The 19,478-nt window shown below is 36.9% G+C and overlaps 2 protein-coding genes across 5 annotated transcripts in view; one reads left to right on the top strand and one right to left on the bottom strand.

Moving 5' to 3' along the window:
* LOC145690173 (phosrestin-2-like) overlaps positions 1-19,478 on the bottom strand; it is a 624,883-nt gene that overhangs the window by 127,830 nt on the left and 477,575 nt on the right. The gene's annotated exons all lie outside the window — the stretch shown is intronic.
* LOC145690174 (uncharacterized) overlaps positions 1-19,478 on the top strand; it is a 345,250-nt gene that overhangs the window by 171,205 nt on the left and 154,567 nt on the right. The window lies entirely within an intron of this gene.

Genomic DNA, 19,478 nt, shown 5'->3' with positions numbered 1-19,478 from the left:
ACTTATCGCAGTTAGTAATAAGAGTGGTGGAATTCGACCAATTGCAGTGGGCAACATTTGGAGAAAGATATCTGCAAAAGTTAAATGTTCCTAATTTAAAGAATCCGTCGTAACTTTCCTTTACCCTCATTAATTGGGAGTATGCGTCCCCAATGACGCCGAAGCACATGGAGTTTGCACTTTTCTACTCCTAATTCACAACGAAAGGCTTTTCTAAAACTAGGTTTTCGTATCGATTTCAATAAGTTGAACCGAGACGCAATGTTACAATTAAAATTAATTTTCCGTCGACTTTCACTGTCTATCAATACTATGCGCATTCGAGTAACTTATTTCTAGGTGATAATATTATACTTTCACAACGTGAAGTACAACAAGGCGATCCTTTAGGTTCCGCTTTGTTCGCCATGACAATTCAGTCCATAGTGTTTAGCATTAACACCAAATTAAATATCTGGTACTTAGGTGATGGTACTACAGTAAGAGATCATGACACAGGTATAGGTGAGCTACACAATACTCGAACTGTGGCAGTAGCCATTGGATTTCACTTAAATTTTGTGAAGTAGGATTCTTAGGAGTTTCACAAGATCAAATGGAAGTGTTATATTCACAATCTAAAAACTCAACACCGAAAATAAAACTTATCACAACAGCTTCATCCTTTCTACTTGGTGCAGCCCTTTCACCCGAGGCAACACGTAATTTGTTAGTCGAAGCTGTCACGTCTAGCCCTAGTCTTAGCACATTCAGCTTTTTAACTCCTTCATGCGTCATTCTCTATGCCAAAACCAATATTTTTTTACGCCGTTCTCCTTCTTGACGTGAAGTCGTCGTACTAGAGAAGTTTGACTCCATTTTGAAAACTGGGCTAGAATCATTACTTAACTATAACCTAAATAGTAACGCATGGATACAGGCCTTCCTTTCAGTTGATTCTGGATGTCTTGGTGTTTGTCGGGTTATCAATTTGGCATATTATGCATTTTAAGCTTCGTTCTACGGATCCCGGCATACCATTGAGATATTCCTCAATCGGAAGGATGAATCTCACATAGAGTCTGAGTCCAAGATTGTACATCTGACTGGTCTAACATAACCGATTTAAATCCTCCTGAAATAACGGGCAGAAGTTCACATTCAGTTTGGGACAATCTGATATTCAAATTACATCAATTAGTGTTAGTACAGGAAGCAGACAGTCAAGAAAACATGGCCGGACTTCTCGCCTACTCATCTCCAATTTCAGGCTCTTGGCTACAGGAATTATTGTCATACACCCTAGGACTGCACCTTTCAAACGAAAGTTTTCGTATTGCAGTTGCACTTCACCTAGGGGTAGACATCTGTGAACCACACAACTGCTCTAAATGTGGTGCATCAGTCAAACAGAATTATCTATACGGCCTCTCTGGCATAAGTAGCTTCAGAAGATATGTGAGAATGCCAACATGAAAGACATTATCTGGAGAGCACTCACATCAGCGGAAGTTCCACCTGTTAGTGAACCAGCAGAATATAACCGGTCTAAGGCCAAAGACTAGATCAGCGTTTTCCAACCGGTGTGCCGCGGCACATTGGTGTGCCGTGAATGGGCCGCTGATGTGCCGCGAGAAATCGAAACAAAATTATTCATTTTATAGGAATCAAATTGTAAAAGGTAGGGGAAAATATATATTTGTATTTCACATTACTATGAACCTCTACTATGAATCTACAATTTTAAGTTTCATACCGTGTTACTGTTCTGTACATTTCTAATGTTGGAAAAAGTATTTGTTGTCATTGTTATGACCATTATTGCTTCTTTATTGTTGCAGATTATTTCGTAACTTGAAACTTTAAAATATCATTCAATCCTTTCGAAAAATTACCTACATTTGTGTTTTAAAAGTAAATGGAATTTGTTTGTTCGTTCGTTATTTAGTTATCTTCCTTCTTAGTAAAATGTTGGATACAGTTTTTAAAAAGAAAGCATATTTTTAAAAACTTGAGACCAATATTTCATTGCAATTGTTTTCTATTTTTAAATTAGAATGAAAAATAAGCATAATGATATACCACGGGGAAAAACCAGTGTTCGAACTTTCTTCTCTGTGAGAAGATCAATAATCGCAGAAAAAAATACGACTGTGTTTTATATTTACAAATAATATCTATAAGTGTGCCGCGAGAATTCAAGTAACACCCGTAGTGTGCCGCAAGTTGAAAAAGGTTGGGAAACGCTGGACTAGATGGTATGACGCTGGTATTATAGAAGAGGGAGAAGATTCTTCTCTGGGATTTCACCTGCTTTGATGCTTTTGCGTTATCTAACCTTACTCTTTTCTATATGATGAGAAGAAGCTATTGCAATCCGCTGAGAATGCGGGAAAAGAAGAATATATATATATATATATATATATATATATATATATATAAAGTACTTGATAGATACATGTTCGTGGCGATAACCATTGAATCGAACAGCACTTGGAACCTCGAAGTACTCAATTTTATCAAAGAAGTAGGACAACGTATTGCACAGGTTACTGGTGGTAATCGGGCCACTGGTTCTCTTATACAACATATCAGTTCAGAGAGGCAATGTGGTTTCCAATTTAAGTACCTAACTTCCAAAATTACTACTTAAATTATTAGAAGAGGTTTTTATTTTTATACTAACTGTGCAGAGTAAATAGCTGTTTTGCATACACGATAGTTTTCAATGCATTCATGCTTAATAATTGTAGTACTTCAGATCAACTATTGTATGACGTATTATTTCTTCAAATAAGTCAATAAGGGATTCCAAAAGCAAACAATACATATATATTTTTAAGTTAATGTCCCACGATTGTGATCCGAGGCTAAGTTACACTAAAAATACAAGTTTCTGAACAAAACAACGTTTATTTATAAAATAATAAATGTGTGACAGTTTCGCCAACTAACTGAACATATTGGCTTCATCCGATACTGTAACACTGTAACGGTATTTCTGATTTTCCCTGATATAACGTTCCTTTTTTTTTTTTTTTTTTTTTTTTTTTTTTTTTTTTTTGCCGTTTTTCCTCTATATGTTGAAACCGAAAGTAGTCAAAACTACATTCCTTAATAATGGTGGAAATAGAAAGTATTCTTCGTACGATGATGTACATAAAAGTATTGGTGCTATATCTGACCGTTTTTGCTCTATAGGGATCCAAAATTTATTGACACTGGAAGTGGTAAAATCGATCCTATTCTTGGAAAGCTGAGTCCACATCAAAACATCATTTGTCAATATGTAGTGTTTTTGCTGTAACATTTATCAATAGATAAACGGATGTAGTTGTTTTACATACATATATACATACAAAACAATAAATTTACTCTGTACTAGACAGAAAAAGGCCTTTAGCATATTAATTTGCTATTTTGTTCATTGCAATCTATTATTTGGAGGAACGAGGTGAAATGATGAAAGAAGTCGGAGTAGGTTCTAATTTTTGTGTGCGTTGCCGAAGTGGTTTCATGTTGAGGTCTTGTGGCCCTGTTTCTTGCTTTGGTGGTGATCTGTCTGCGATTGTCCACTGGCGTCGTTAGCTTTTTAAATCTGAGGGGTCGGATGAATCAAAATCAAAATCCTGTTTCCGACAAACTTTATATACACAAAGTTGTCTTAGTTTCTTTGAATACATTTGACTAAAATCTGGGGGACGCGTTCCCCCGACCCCCTGCTAACGACGCCTGTGGATGGTCGCATGCTGCTGTTCTGAAACTTGGTCTTCCGGCTGTAGAGTACATCCATAAGGAGTGCAAAAATATGAAACTTGAGGAATTTAATTGAAAAACATCGGTGTGTGTTTTGTGTGAGTTGTTTGTGGGTGGTATTTCTCTTGGTGCCAGTATTGTGTCGTTAATATACTTAGGTGGTGGTGGTGGGTATATGGTGAGTGCTTTGCTGTGTGCTGTTCTTCTTTGTAGGTTTAGTTAATTTTAAATGAGTGATGTAAAAGTTGCCTTATGTCGTGGTGACTCTGGTGAGGATGTTGAGTTGTTGTCGGAAGATGTGTCGGGTAGCTTTTATTAGTTTGGTGCTAGTACGTGTACAGTTTAATGGGAACTGACAACCAATTGAACGCCTATTTTTTTTTTTTTTTAATAATAATATAGCTAATTGGTAAACACAAAAAGATCACGCCTTTTAGACTTTCAGCTAAGTATTGTGAGTGTTGTTAGTTGTTCTAACAACACTTACAATACCTACACTGAAAGTCTAAAGGACGTGATCTTTTTGTGTTTACCAATTAGTTGTATTATTTTTAAAAAGTAGGCTTGCAATTGGTTGTCAGTTTCCATTAAACTGTACACGTACTGGATGTTATAGTTTAGTATGTACTTCAGGTATCCTGCTGAGGCGTCATTTCCGTATTTGTTCGTCATATAATGTTATCACAAAGGACATAGAATGTGCCTTTGGGTAGACTTACTGAAACGTGAATTTCACGGAGACTTAACATTCAATGCTAAAGACATTGGGAAACAATTGTTAATGTTTAATTAGGTAAAATGTGCTGTCTTATTTGAAAGCAGATTAGTCACACTTCGTTAGGCCTATTCATTTTGCTCATTTGCTCATTACGCTTTGTCTTCGGTTTTTCATTTCTGGGAAGTCAAAGCTAAGTTATTTGGGTGTAGCAACACAGTTTTATCAGGGAAAAATGGCATATAGCCTTTTACTACAGTCTTTGAGAATTATGTCCCGTAAAAAGTTTAAAAATATTGTTGTTATTGACATGTTTTCCAATATAACCAAGTTTTCATTCTCTTTCTATCTCTTTTAATTATTACTCTAAGAAGTTCAGACTAACTCGTACTTCCCTTTAGAATACGTATTAGAGATCTTTAATTGATTGGTTGGTTTGTATTTACGCTTTTTGTCAACTATATAGAATCTATAATGTCTTATAGTTTAAAGTGGGATCTGAACCACTGTAACGCGTTTGATGATGTCCCATAGAATATCGAACTCCGGGACCTCGTGGACCTAAGGCCAGTGATGACGACAAGAAAACTTAATAATGGGCAGAAATGGCCATTTTGCAAAAGCGACTCATTCGAGCTCAGGCTTACTATTTTCAATGGAGCATGTGCTCACTATTCTGAATGGGGCCTGCTTTCACTAAGAGCTTAAGCTCATTGTTTTCATTAGAGCTTGCGTTCACAATGAGTTCAGGCTCCCTATCCTCAAGTGGGCTCGCGTTCACTAAGATATCATGCTCACTATTCTCAATGGGATTCGCGCTCACCAAGAGCTCAGGCTCGCTATTGGGGCTCGCTTTCACCAAGAGCTTAAGCTTACTTTTCTCAATGGGGCTCTCGCTCACTACGAGCTCAGACTCACTATTCTCACGGGACTCGCGTTCACTAAGGGATCATGCACACTGTTCTCAATGGAGCTCGCGCTAACTAAGAGCTCAGGTTTACTATTTTCAATAGGCTTCGCGCCCACTACGAGCTCAGGCTCCCTATTCTCAAGAGGACTCGCGTTCACTGAGAGATCATGCTCATTATTCGCAATAGGACTCGTACTCACTATGAGCTCAGGTTTGCTATTTTCAGTGGGGTTCAAGCTCACCAAGACCTCAGGCTCAATATTCTCAATGAGACTCCCACTTGTTCGAAGTCGGGCTTTGGCTCACCTTCCACTTACAGGACTTGTGTTCACATGGGCTTCGGTTCATTTATTGAGCCCATGAGTTCGGGTATCTCGGGTACCTCCGTCGTCTTTGTTTATTTGTGCATTCATTTATATAAGGAAGTATTCTATATTTTCTCTTTGTAATGAACATAGTTTTTAATGATTTTATTTTAGTGATATTTCCCAAGGTAGAACAAAAGCCCAATCACCTGACCACGTTCGAAGTCCGTGAGTTCCGCGAAGCGCCCCATTCTGCTTTCTCACGATGTCTAATGACTACTGAGGTCGCTGAGAATGAGTACCTGGCAGTAGAGGGCAGCACAATGCACCTAATATGAAAAACGTATGTTTTTGGGGGTGTCCGGATATTTTTGATCACATAGTAATATATATATATATATATATATATATATATATATATATATATATATATATATATATATATATATATATATATATATATAAAATTTTTTCCACATGATGAAAATGTTCATTCGAGTGAGTGATTTGTTATCCTTTCGACCAAGAATATTTAATCGATGCCTCATAAATATTCATGATTATCGATTAACGAATTATTGAATAGTCTAACATATTCAGTTTTTTCTCTCTGTCTTACATTTTACAAGTTTAAGCTGAATATTTCAAAGCAGATAATTCAACTTTCTTTCTTTATGAACTGAACTTATTTTATATTTTTTTTCTCCTCTTAACTTACAATTAACTTATTTTGCATTTCATCAAGAAGTTTCGGAATCAAGGAAAGTAAGTGTTTAAAATTTTTATGTAAGTCATCTGACGTTTGTTTCGTCCTTCATTTTATTTTTCTTATTAAAAAATCATTTACAAGAATAAAATACATGGAATTTATGAACACAATGTACAGAAATAATCCGATCTTAACCAAACTTAGCACGTACAGTCCGCAGAAAAAAAAAAACCTGCAACATGATCATGGAAGTTTATTGTGAAACTACGAAGTATTTTGCTCCAAAATAAGTGTGATGGGGAGGACACCGAGGTTTCTTCTGGCGTGATTCATGCCACTTAGAGGTTATGTTGATTTCCTGCGCTGTTAGGCTTAGTTTCACAATAAACTTACATGCTCATGTTGCAGGTTTTTTTGCTGCGGACTGTACACCTTGTATTACTTAATACATACATGAATTATATTCTTCTATAGAACTTTGGTTCCACGTCATTGGCCTTAAAACTTAATGTTTTATTTAAGCCAATTTTTGCAAAAAGTTTCACTAATTGCTGTTTAGATCAAGAATTATAGTAAAATACGTGGAAAAATTTGTTAAATGTTAAATAGATGCAGTGTATACTTAGTCTGTAAAGGTAACCAAGAAACCTGTCGCTTTTTCACCCACTATCTTCGAACATCGAAATGTCACCTAAGACGTACCTGGAAGATCAAAAGTTGTTCCCGTCAGCATCGATGATCTTCTGCCAACGTTCTGGAAGGCCATGGATTCCATCCCGGTAGAACTTGGGGGCCGTGAAGCGAAGAAGGTAACAGATGCATTTTGCATTTCTACTAAGGATTTCAACTGACGTCTTCTAAGATTATTGTTCAAGGAATGGAACAGTTGATAATCGGATGGTGCAATGTCCGGGTAGTATGGTGAATGGAATAGTGTTTCCCATCCAAGGCGTAGCATGATATCCATGGTCATCCTAGCCACGTGGGGCTTAGCGTTGTCCTCTAACAGGAGGACCCCTTTGCGATTCAGAAGTACTGGCTCCAGGTCTTAAGTTTTTCTTGAATATGGGTCAACTGTAGCAGTTCCCGATGCACGATGCCGCGAGCAGTCCACCAAACACACAAGAAGAACTGGTTTCGGCTGTTTTGGAAACAGTTCATTTGATGCTAACCAATGATGACGGCGCCGTGGAGCTTCGTACAGGACCTGCTTCTCATCACATGTCCAGAAATGGCTCTTTCCTCAGACAAGACAGCAAAGAAACACAGGTGACTTCGCGTTGCCTTCTGACCCGGAGTCAAACCATGTGGGACCCATCGACCCAACATGTATTCCTTCCCAAGTCGATGGAGGTGCTGCCGCATTTTCTCTACTCACACTGAATTGTAGTCCTAGTTCCTCACATGTCTGGCCACTGTTCGCCTCAATTGGTGCCTGACGATCTTCATTTTGTACATGTGTTGGTGTTCCGACACGTGGTGCGTCTTCGAGTGTTTCGTTACCGTCGTTAAACTTGTTAAAACTACCGCTGCAATGTCCGTGTAGTAACGACACCCTCACCAAAGGCCTAGTATATTTTTCGCCTCGCTGCAGCGGCGTTTGACCCCAGTTTGAACTCGTACAGCATACGCGCTCTTATGGTGCTCTGTGGAGGTCACATGTTCACTCTGTCCTTACGCAAGTTCACGGTGTAACTGAACTGCTAGAATCAGACAGTATGTTGGATATACCCACATTAACAACTGACGTTCGCCTTATCTCCATTCGCATTCAACTCACGGTGTGAGTATCAATTGAACACAGACCTTCACAAAAAGCGACAGATCTTTCTTGGTTACCTTTATATAATAAATATGTATTAAAATCGAAGAAGAACGAGTTGTTTCCGTGATAAGAAAGCTCCTGTAGTAAATGGCACTTACTGCTTGAACTTGGATCCGAAACAGTAACTGGATTTTTGTCCAATAGAGGATCGAACTCGCGACCACGCATAGAAGAAAGTACGCATGTTGATTAATTGATTGATTCGAGTTGAACGTCCCTTTCCAGTACCAAAAGTAGATCTGTACTGTACGAGAAGGATCCTCCTGATTAAAGTAAGACTCGAACGAGTACTCCTTGCAAAACAAAACTTTTTGCTTTTCAAATGCTTTTTTCCCACATTTTCATTAAACGAAGTGTTATAACCATAAGCAGTACCTAAAGTTTTCCTTTTCTGGCTCTAAACATTCGCTTAAATAAGATTTTAAAACATATTCCCATTTTAATCCTCAAATTTGGTTAAAACTGTTTTAAAGTGAAAATAATTACTTCAGGAATTTGAGTGTTTACTTATGAATAAAGCCCGGAATTAATGGCAAAATGCCGTAAGTGCCATTATTGCAATTTTCATGATATTTTCAGGAAAAGTGCAATTTCTCAATTTAGAAGCAGTTTGTTGCCATTGGCACAGGTTTTCTCTTCCACTACTCTTTATTTACCCATGAATGACAGCATACCACAAATCTGAGTCGCTCTTATCTGGCCAAGCGATCTCGGTGTCTGATAATAACTGATCTATTCCCGTTGGAATGTGACAAGTGGAGGGGTGGGGATGCTAGTCCGTATTCAGTTCTTGGAATTTTGAAGCAGTGTTCGGTTCTTGGAATGACAAACGAAGATGCTTACTTTCAAGAAGTAGCCAGGTGGACAGTTATTGTGAATCTTAGGCGTGCGTGATACAGAACTGGTATTTATGTGCGTTTCAGTATTTCAGGATGCCGAAAGTTGGTCTTCCTAGGCAACAGAGGTTGGAAAAATTTGTGAGTGAGTTCGGGCGTGCTGTGTTTTCAACAGACGGTTCTGTACTGTTTTGTAAGTTATGTGAAACTGTGGTTTTCGCAGAAAAGCGTTATTTTGTAACACACCATATAAGCACTGCAAAACACAATTCTGCAAGGACACGCAAGTCTGCTGGTGAAAAGGTTCAAAATCTTCTTGGAACAGTCACGAATCCCGCTTCGCGTACTAACAGTTTTGCGAATGATCTGTGTGAAACTCTAATTAACGCAGACATTCCTTTATGGAAGTTAGAAAATGTTTCCTTTAGAAACTTTCTCGAGAAATACACAAAACAAAAAGTTCCAAGTGAATCATCTTTGAAAAAGACTTTGATAGCGCGAACAGCAGAACTATTGACGATATCCGTAAAAGTGTTGCTGACAAAAATATATGGATTTCAATTGATGAAACTTGCAATATTCTAGGACGTTCCATTGCCAACGTTGTAATTGGAACTTTGGGAGAGGAAGAAGGCACGCAAACATTTTTGATTGCATCAGAAGTTCTGGAAAAAGTAAATGGCACGGCAATTGCACAGGTTTTTACAAATTCGCTGAGTATTCTGTGGCCAGAATGTGTAAAATACGATAAGGCCCTTCTTTTTGTCACAGACGGAGCTGCATACTTGAAAAGTGCAGCAAAAGCCATTAAGGTTTTATTCCCACGTATGATGCATGCCACCTGTCTGGCACACGCGCTACATAGAATTGCAGAGGAAGTTCGTTCTCATTTTCCTGACGTTGACCTTCTTGTGTCAAATGTGAAAAAGGTATTTCTGAAAGCTCCCTCGCGAACAATTGCGTTTCGCGAATTAGCCCCTGAACTTCCGCTTCCACCACAGCCTGTCTTAACGAGATGAGGTATATGGATTACAGCTGTTCTCTATTATGCTAACAACTTTGAACCCATCAAAAGAATCATTGACACTTTTGATGAGGATGATGCGTCTTCAATTAAGGTTGCTCAAAGTTTGCTTAAGAAGAATTCCTTGAAAAAGGACTTAGTCTTCATTGTAACAGATTTTGCCAAGTTACCAGATACTATTGCCAAGCTTGAAAAAAAGAGAAAAAAAACAGACCCTTGCTAGTTCTCTGAAAATCTTCAATGATATTCTGAACGATCTGAGTGTTGTACCTGGTAACAAGGGCGAGTACCTTCGGCGTAAGTGTGATCGTGTTGTAAGTGCTAATCCAGATTTGGGAAAATTAAAGGTCATCGCTAGTGTTATGGGAGGTGATGTTGATACAACTGTTGACAGAGACATGGTTTTTTCCCAAATTACATGTTTCAAGTATACTCCAGTGACATCTGTAGATGTGAAAAGATTATTTTCACATCTAAAGCGAATTCTTTCTGACAGGAGACAAAGTCTTTCCTTTGAAAATCTTTAAAAATGTTAATAATTTCAGAGAACAAAAATATGAAAAACCTTTCGTAAGTGAAAATAAACTGCTAGTGTAGTGTAAAATGACTTCACTTTAGTATTTCTTGTGCTTTGAATGTTTGTGCTAATGTAACCTCGTGTGAATGAAGTATGATAGTGTTCATATTTTTGTTTCATTGTTACTACTGAAGAATGGCGAATGAATTGTTAGATGTCGTCCCTTCACGGGTTGCGCAAGTTTCCAGAATTTTAAGTGGTAAGTACAAAGTGCAAAATAAAACATTTTATTCCATTAGTAAACGAATTATAGCCTATTATAGCTTTTACATATTTTAGTATATATTTTCTCCCCAAAGTTCGCGATTACTTGTTTATTTTATTTTGCCATTTACTTGCTATTTTTGGGTGTTTATTTTACAATTTTGCTAGTCATTTTCGGGCTTTTATTTCGCCATTAATTCCGGGCTTTATTTATGAATAATAAATCTCTGTATAATCTTTTGATTGTATGGCTCTTCATTTGTCTTTAAATAGAACGTTCCAGATTTCACCACGTGTAGGAGGTTCACCGTCCAATGTCCCCAGCCCAACCACCCATGCGTTTACCACACCTTTAATTTTCGCAGTCCGTTGTAATGAAATTATTCTTTGTTACAACTTCTCATTTTTTTTTCCTTCAATCAATTACGTCTCGACCAGAATTTAGCTCGAGTCTCCATTTTGAACAGCACTGAAATATTTAAGAATTGTTTTATCCGTGAAGAGATATACTGCGTTACTATTGTCATCTGACGTCTCACATAAGAGGCAAGGGTTGATAAACAACTTGAAATTCACAAGATGAATTGAGATTGGAATGAGACTGAACTCTTTCGAATTTGACTGCCGGCAGCCTCTCACATAACTCAAGCTACTGCATATTCCGATAAAGAGTAGGTCTCAGGTATACGTCTATTTAAATAATGCAGCAGGTAACATAGATGAAGATCATTGCCATGCAGCCTACAAATATGTCAGTGTATTAGTTTTCCATCTCTTCTTTTATCAACCGAATAGCATGTCCCTTTGATTGTGTGTTCACTACAGCCCATCGTAGCTAACAACCATTATATTTTCAGTTTTCGTAATAATATCCTTTAGTCAGCAACACTTGATTTAATATCGCTGGATGTAACAGAAAGTAATAAGTATAATGTGATCAGCATATTACGATTGTGGTTTTGCACGCAGAACCTGCTCCTGAATTACAATCTGCATGTCAAATGTTCTTCCCATATTTAATTATTTAATACTTATATTCCTTCTTTCATTACAACCGACAACTTTTATGCTGATAATTTCATCAGATTACTTTTCATTAAATTCACAACTTTTCGTGACACCTTACTTCTGTCAATCGCTTTTGTTTCATCTTCTTTCCTTGATGGACCCTGTTAATCATCAGTCTTTCAAGGCAAACTTGCAGTTTTAGGTCCATCCTTGGAAGGCATTCCTATCGAGTCACACTTGCAAATGCAGGTAACCTAGTGAGCTTTTGAGATGTAACAGTGGGTATCTCTAACTTAACACTTTCTTCTGAGTTTCTGGTGGTGTCTGCTCATTAAAATAGGCACAAAGGCAGAGTTTCTAATTCCATTTGAGGTTGAGAAGATGAAACTCTAGAGGAGCCTGACTCTACAAGCTCCCGTAGAGTAAATGTCGCTTATTGTGCCGAGTCTAAAAACGAGTCGAGATTTTTGAAAGCTCAAAATGAAGCGTTCTCTTGAGGAACTATTTGCCATTGAACTTGGCTTCAAGCTTGGAAAACCCGCTTCAAAGACGTTGACCATGATTAAGGAAGCCTGCCAGGACCAAGCCGTGTGAAAGAGTCTATGCTTTCTGTCGTCATGGAGATGTCAAGAACGGACATGAAAATGTGGAGAACAATGAACATCCTAGACACTCATCGATAAGTTGTGTGGGCAAATTTTCGTCAAAGTGAAAGAACTCTTCCATCGTTTGAGTGTAAGAATGATATCCGAAGAACTGAATCTAACGAAAACAGTGGTGCATGAAAATGTTAGAGAAAATTTGTACGTGCGCGAGATTTGTGCGAAGTTAGTGCCAGAATTGCTGGATGATGGACAGAAGGAAAAACTACTTGATGTTTCATGTCAAATATTAGACTAAGTAAAGAGTGAACCGGACGTTTTTGGACGACATAATAACAGGCGATGGGACGTCGTGGTATTCCAATACGACCGTGAAATCAAGTGCCAAATTTTGAAGTGGCACACCAAGGAGTGCCCGCGTCCCAGAAAGGTAAATATGTCCAAATTCATGATCAAAGCAGTGCTCATTGTTTTGTTTGACAAGAAAGAGTTATAAACAAAGAATGAACACAGTTTACTACATGGAAGTCCTCATATGCCTACAAAACATAGTCAGTCTGGTCAGGACAAAGATTTCCAAATACTGGAAGCTCCATAACGCGCCGAGTCACACCGCATTCGTTGTGACGTAATTTACTGGCTAGCTTCGGTGTTAAGACATTGCCACAGCCACCGTAAAGTCTTAAAATAAGCCCAGTGGATTTTTTTCTATTCCCCAAGTTCAAAAGAAGCGTGAAAGGTCACCGTTTTTACGATGTTTTGGCCATCCAAGCAGCAACGGTGGGTGTTCTGAAGGCTTTGTCGGAAACTGACTTCCAGAAGGTGTATGCTGCGTAATAATCGTGCTGGCAACTGTATGCCGATAGCGAAGGAGAGTACTTCGAGGAATTTTACCAAGTTGGACCGATCAGATCAATAAATTTTATTTTCTGGATCTAGTCTCAATACTTTCCGGACAAACTCTCTACTCATCAGCAATTTATGTAACACTTGGCACTTTTGCATCTGGAACACTACACGTGGGAAACCGAAACTAACGTATCGTGGTTTCATATGTTGGTATAGTTAAGCAATTCTTGTTTTTAGTTGCTTTAAAATTATACAGGCTGCTTTCATTTTATTTACACTATTTTCTTCAGCAGAAGTATTCATTCTGAAGTAAACTCACTAACTCAAGAAAGAAAAGAGCCTATATAGAAAAATATATACATAAACACTGAAAATCCTACGATTCTCGTAAAATCCGTAAGATAAATTCTATTTATGCCCTTTCTAGTTGTGATTGATCGCACGCAAGTACACAATGATTGAGAACGAATGCAGGATTGTTTCCTCGCATCAATGTGGGAACAGAAACCTAGGCTAGATTCAGTACAAGTGAGAACTATCTCGTTGCTAAATGGTTAATGTACGTACCCTTGGCGCGGGAGACCCGAGTTCTGTTTCCGGTGGAAGCTCATGTGATTCGGATTCCACATTATAAGTCCTTGTCTTATATGGACTTGCTCCTGAACAGGACGCTAAACTCCAAATGAACTAACCAAATCGCGACAAACATACAGACATTTTCCTGAAACTGTCAACATGAAATGTTGGCCTAAAACCACCGAAATAACGGAGAGAGATTGTGTTATTAAAAAGTAAAATGAAACTATTAATGTACAAAGTTGATGCTTTTTAAATATAAAACTAGTATATATATATATATATATATATATATATATATATATATATATATATATATATATATATATATATATATATATATATATATATATATATATATATGTGTGTGTGTGTGTGTGTGTGTGTTTAAAAAAAGAAGTATTATTTAATAAAATGTTTGAAAACTTTAGTGTATTCTTATGGTTATAACTCCTCGTTTATCAGAAATATGAAAGAAATGCATTTGAAAAGATTTTAAAATGCGTTGTTTTGCGTGAGCACCGAGAAATGACACTAGTGGTACAAGATGCCCGATTTGATCCAAATCTTGCACGTTTACTATATATATGTGTACACAATTTTTCCGCACTAGGCTGTTTTAAATTTCGAAAAGAAGTTTGAAAGTGCCACTTTTCGATCTAGTGTGTTATGCATGAAGTGATATTCTGACAAGTAAACCTTACGTTTGGGTGAATCGAGTTGCTGACTGAGACACATATGAGAAAGTAGTACTAAATGTGGTCAGTATTTCAGTGAAGTTTTAGGTGCGAAGCTCCAGGGGTTTAGGAGATACAGCTACCAGAACATCACATGGAAGTACAGAATAGTCTTCATACAGTTGGAGGTAAAAGCTCTGTAAGACCTCTTGTAACGACAAAAGATGAATAACAAATATATGGGTACATATTAGGACTAGGGGGAAGTCATAGTAAGGGTATACCTGACGGCGGCCATCTTGAAATCCGCCATTTTGAATTAAGGTTAAGTTTTTAAAATAGGAATAGGGTCATGTGATACATGATTTAAGGCGCAAATTTAATCAGAAGAACAATGGTGACGTTAATTTTGATTTACGCGCAATTGGTAAAAAGTTACAGGGAAATTAAATATTGTTGCTGCATATGTATTAGTCCTTTACCCCACCTTGTAAATTTTGTGTTAATGATAATAATTAAATAAAAAGCAGATGGATAAATATTAGGTCTATGATAAGAGTTGCCTTGATGGCGACCATGTTCAAATCCGCCATTTTGAATCAGACAAAAGTTTTAAACAAAACGCATAACAGTGACACCTTATTAATAGCAATTTTTACCATAAATCCAACGGTATAACCATTTTTGCTTTATCATTAACCAGCACTTGTTATCGCATAAACAAGTTGCTAATTTAAGAAAAAATGACCAAAGTAGAATTGAGTGATAATTGAACTTGGGTCTTTCTTCCAGAAAAGTCCTCAATTAGTACAATCAATATGTAGTTCAGAAAAGAGTGCATGACTTGCACAAATGCTCTGCTCACAGTGAGCACACCTGACAAAGGCAATCCAGTTACACTTAACACATTTGTCGTTAACAATTCCGTCAAAGCAGTAGTCGTAAGGAGCGATCCATTTAATTTTGTGCTGGTTAATGATAAAGCAAAAATGGTTATACCGTTGGAGTTATGGTAAAATTTGCTATTAATAAGGTGTCACTGTTATGCGTTTTGTTTAAAACTTTTGTCTGATTCAAAATAGCGGATTTGAACATGGCCGCCATCAAGGCAACTCTAACCATAGACCTAATATTTATCCATCTGCTTTTTATTTAATTATTATCATTAACACAAAATTTACAAGGTGGGGTAAAGGACTAATACATATGCAGCAACAATATTTAATTTCCCTGTAACTTTTTACCAATTGCGCGTAAATCAAAATTAACGTCACCATTGTTCTTCTGATTAAATTTGCGCCTTAAATCATGTATCACATGACCCTATTCCTATTTTAAAAACTTAACCTTAATTCAAAATGGCGGATTTCAAGATGGCCGCCGTCAGGTATACCCTTACTATATGACTTCCCCCTAGTCCTAATATGTACCCATATATTTGTTATTCATCTTTTGTCGTTACAAGAGGTCTTACAGAGCTTTTACCTCCAACTGTATGAAGACTATTCTGTACTTCCATGTGATGTTCTGGTAGCTGTATCTCCTAAACCCCTGGAGCTTCGCACCTAAAACTTCACTGAAATACTGACCACATTTAGTACTACTTTTTCATATGTGTCTCAGTCAGCAACTCGATTCACCCAAACGTAAGGTTTACTTGTGAGTTTGCATCGCCCGATAAAAATATTGATAGAAACCAATAAAAGCTTAGCTCTGATGATAGGACAGTATGGATTCCGCGAAAATTCGTTTATGTTCTTTAGTAGAAATGATACTGGGATATGATTTTTTCTTGTGCAATAAAGTTGCATATTTTCGCAAAATCCGAAACAAAAATTATAATTAAAAATACGGTGAAATACACAAAAAATAAATTTTAAAAATTATAAAATGTAAACGTAAAAAATCACAGAATAACAGTAGCTTCGAACTATTTATAGTTGTTCATCTCTTGTATTGCACCTGTTAATTTTCTTAGCTTGTACTAAACTCTTAATCAGTCTTTTAATATTTTTATACTATAGCTAATTTATCATATGAATATTCACCTTCTGCTATGTATTCCACCGTGCACCGACGATCAGCAAAACACAGTATATTCTATAGTATTATGGTATGATGGAATTTAAATATGGTAACATCTACAGATCAAAGTATCAAAATTCCACTACTGATATATATATATATATATATATATATATATATATATATATATATATATATATATATATATATATATATATATATATATACACAAAGTGTTTCAAAACAACATCGACAACATTTGGGAGATGATTTCTCACACCAAGATAAGACGAAAAGTATAGACCAACCTCGGTGCACAAATGCTTTCTTTCGGAGTTTGCAGAAAACATGAAAAAAATTAAGTTTAAAGGTCCATAGTTCCAAAACTATGGAACATACCGTAGTCTGTTCAAGACTTCTCTTAGAAACTAATATGTGCACGATCTAAAAATACATGTTTCAAAATCCTAAGGTACTCACGCAACAATTTTTATAGAGGCAGTTTGGCTATGGGCATATAATTTGAAGTACTCACCAACTATCTATAGAAACTGTTGCGAAAGTACCACAGGATTCTGAAACATGGATATTTGGATAGGGCACATACTAATTCCTAAATAAAATCTTGACCCGACTATGGTAGGTCTCATAGTATTTGAGTTATGGACCTTTAAAATTCATTTTTTCATGATTTCGGCATCCTATAACTCCGAAAAGAAGCATTTGTGCACCCAGGTTAGTCTATATTTTTCGTCTTATCTTGGTGTCAGGAATCACCTCCCAAACATTGTTGGTATTGTTTTGAAACACCCTGTATATCAGAGATGCACATCCTCACTCATCTTTGCCGTCAAGAGGCCCACCGTCATCCTCATTTTGATAGATGAGAGTGGTATGGCGAATGAGTGTGAGTGTGAGTTAGTTGATATTGTGAGAGCTAATGAGTGTGAGGGTGAAGTTGGGTGAGTGTGAGCGAGATCATTGAGTATAAGAGCGAGTAAGTGTGAATGAGTTGATTGAGGGTAAGTGTGAGTGAGTAAGTATGAGGGCGTTAATAATATTTGAACGTGAGGGTGGGTGAATGTGAGTGAATTGATTGAGGGTGAGGGCGCGTGTGAGTAAGGGTTAAAAAAATGCCCATCTCAGATAAATATAGAGAGATGGGGATTTATGCTCTGAAAAATATGGAAGCATCTTTTAATAAAATATCACTGGCTTCCAAGTGCTACTATAGTTCTTCAGTGACGAAAGTAAACTTGCTGATATCAAACGTTAATAAACTGTAGAACGATTTATTGGCTATATTTCTTCATTGAAAAACTGAATGAAGACATGATTTAAAACTCATACAAGAAATGTGTAATCAACAGGTTTGGTATATCCGTCCTCTTCCTGCAAGCTTTAATTTCCGGTCAATTAAACATGTGATAGATCTTGGGCGTAATTCTATTGAACTAACAGAAATTTCATATCACAGTGAACTGATAGAGAAATAATATTTCACAGTATATCGCTGTAGGGTTTTCTAAAATATAATATAAACCATCAAGGACCATTTTTTCACTTTAAATTTTTATAGTCGTCCGTAACGTTCCATTATAAATGGACACTTACTTTGATCATCTGCTCTACCGTTACATTCGCTTACAACCGCAGTCGAGCGTCAATTTAAGCCTATGGGTTTTTATCGAGGTCGACTAAGGAAGAAGAGATGACAACGAAAAGCCCAACAGCAAATGCTCGCTTCCCGCATGCAAACACAAGCTTAACACCTACAATGAATATTCTACCTACTAATCGATAACTGCATTTCACAGCTGTAATATCTTTATAGTGGCAATAGCTTTTTTAACTAACCAGATTCTTTCAGTTTCATCTTTTTTTTGTGCTTGTTTTGGAAAGAAAAAAATGTTACGAGAAGCATACACATCAGTGCGAATGTATCCTAATGAGACACTAATCTGTGTTATTGCAAATAATAGTCACTGATATGTATCAAATGACGCATGTTTTCACAACATTTAAGCATTAAAAAGGGAGTTTGACTACGGGCCTATGATATAAAGTACTCTCCAACTACCTCCATAAAAATTGTTGCGTGAGTACCTTAGGAATCTACAACATGTATTTTTGGATGGAGCACATACTATTTCCTAAGTGAAGTCTTGACCCCACAACAGTAGGTCCCATAGTTTTGGAGCTATGGACCTTTAAAATTCATTTTTTCATATTTTCGGCAGCCTATAACACGTAAACTATGAGGTTTTCGCCCTATGTTTATTGGAACTTTTTTGTTTGTTTTACTCTCAGGAATCACTCCTCTGCTTTTGTACAACGAATTTAGCGCCATACTATATATATATATATATATATATATATATATATATATATATATATATATATATATATATATATATATATATATATATATATAAACTTTGTTCGTTGTAAGACGAAATTAAGAGAATCATATAGTTTGCTCACAGTGGTGTTATCTTGGATATGAAATGGTACTGTACAAAATCACAGTTCAAAACGTCAGTAAATACGAAGGATATTTTTTCCTCCAACTTCCTTCAACGGCGATATAACAAATTGTTAATTGGACATTGCCCATCCACCACACCGAAATACAGATTCTGTCGTTGAATCTTTGTGCAGTAGCCAACGAAAAAAATATACTGACTGCAATCAAAGCGCTCGCCAAATGTGTACTACGTGACCCGATTTCCCTAGGCAGAAGAGTATGATGCAGATATAATTCATTGTCGCATAAGGTTAACGCCAGGAACTTGATAAGCGATGGTTGCTTGCAGTATTGCTGTAGAGAATTTAAAGAAAATCTTACCAACGTATACGATAAGAGTAACTAATTGTGGAAATCTATGGCAGCAGACAACG

The sequence above is a fragment of the Thermobia domestica genome, chromosome 7, assembly GCF_964235325.1.
Source record: "Thermobia domestica chromosome 7, izTheDome1.hap1.1, whole genome shotgun sequence".
NCBI classification, from domain to species: Eukaryota; Metazoa; Arthropoda; class Insecta; order Zygentoma; family Lepismatidae; genus Thermobia; species Thermobia domestica.
The sequence above is the reverse complement of the archived record's forward strand: the minus strand, read 5'-3'. Positions and strand labels throughout refer to the sequence as shown.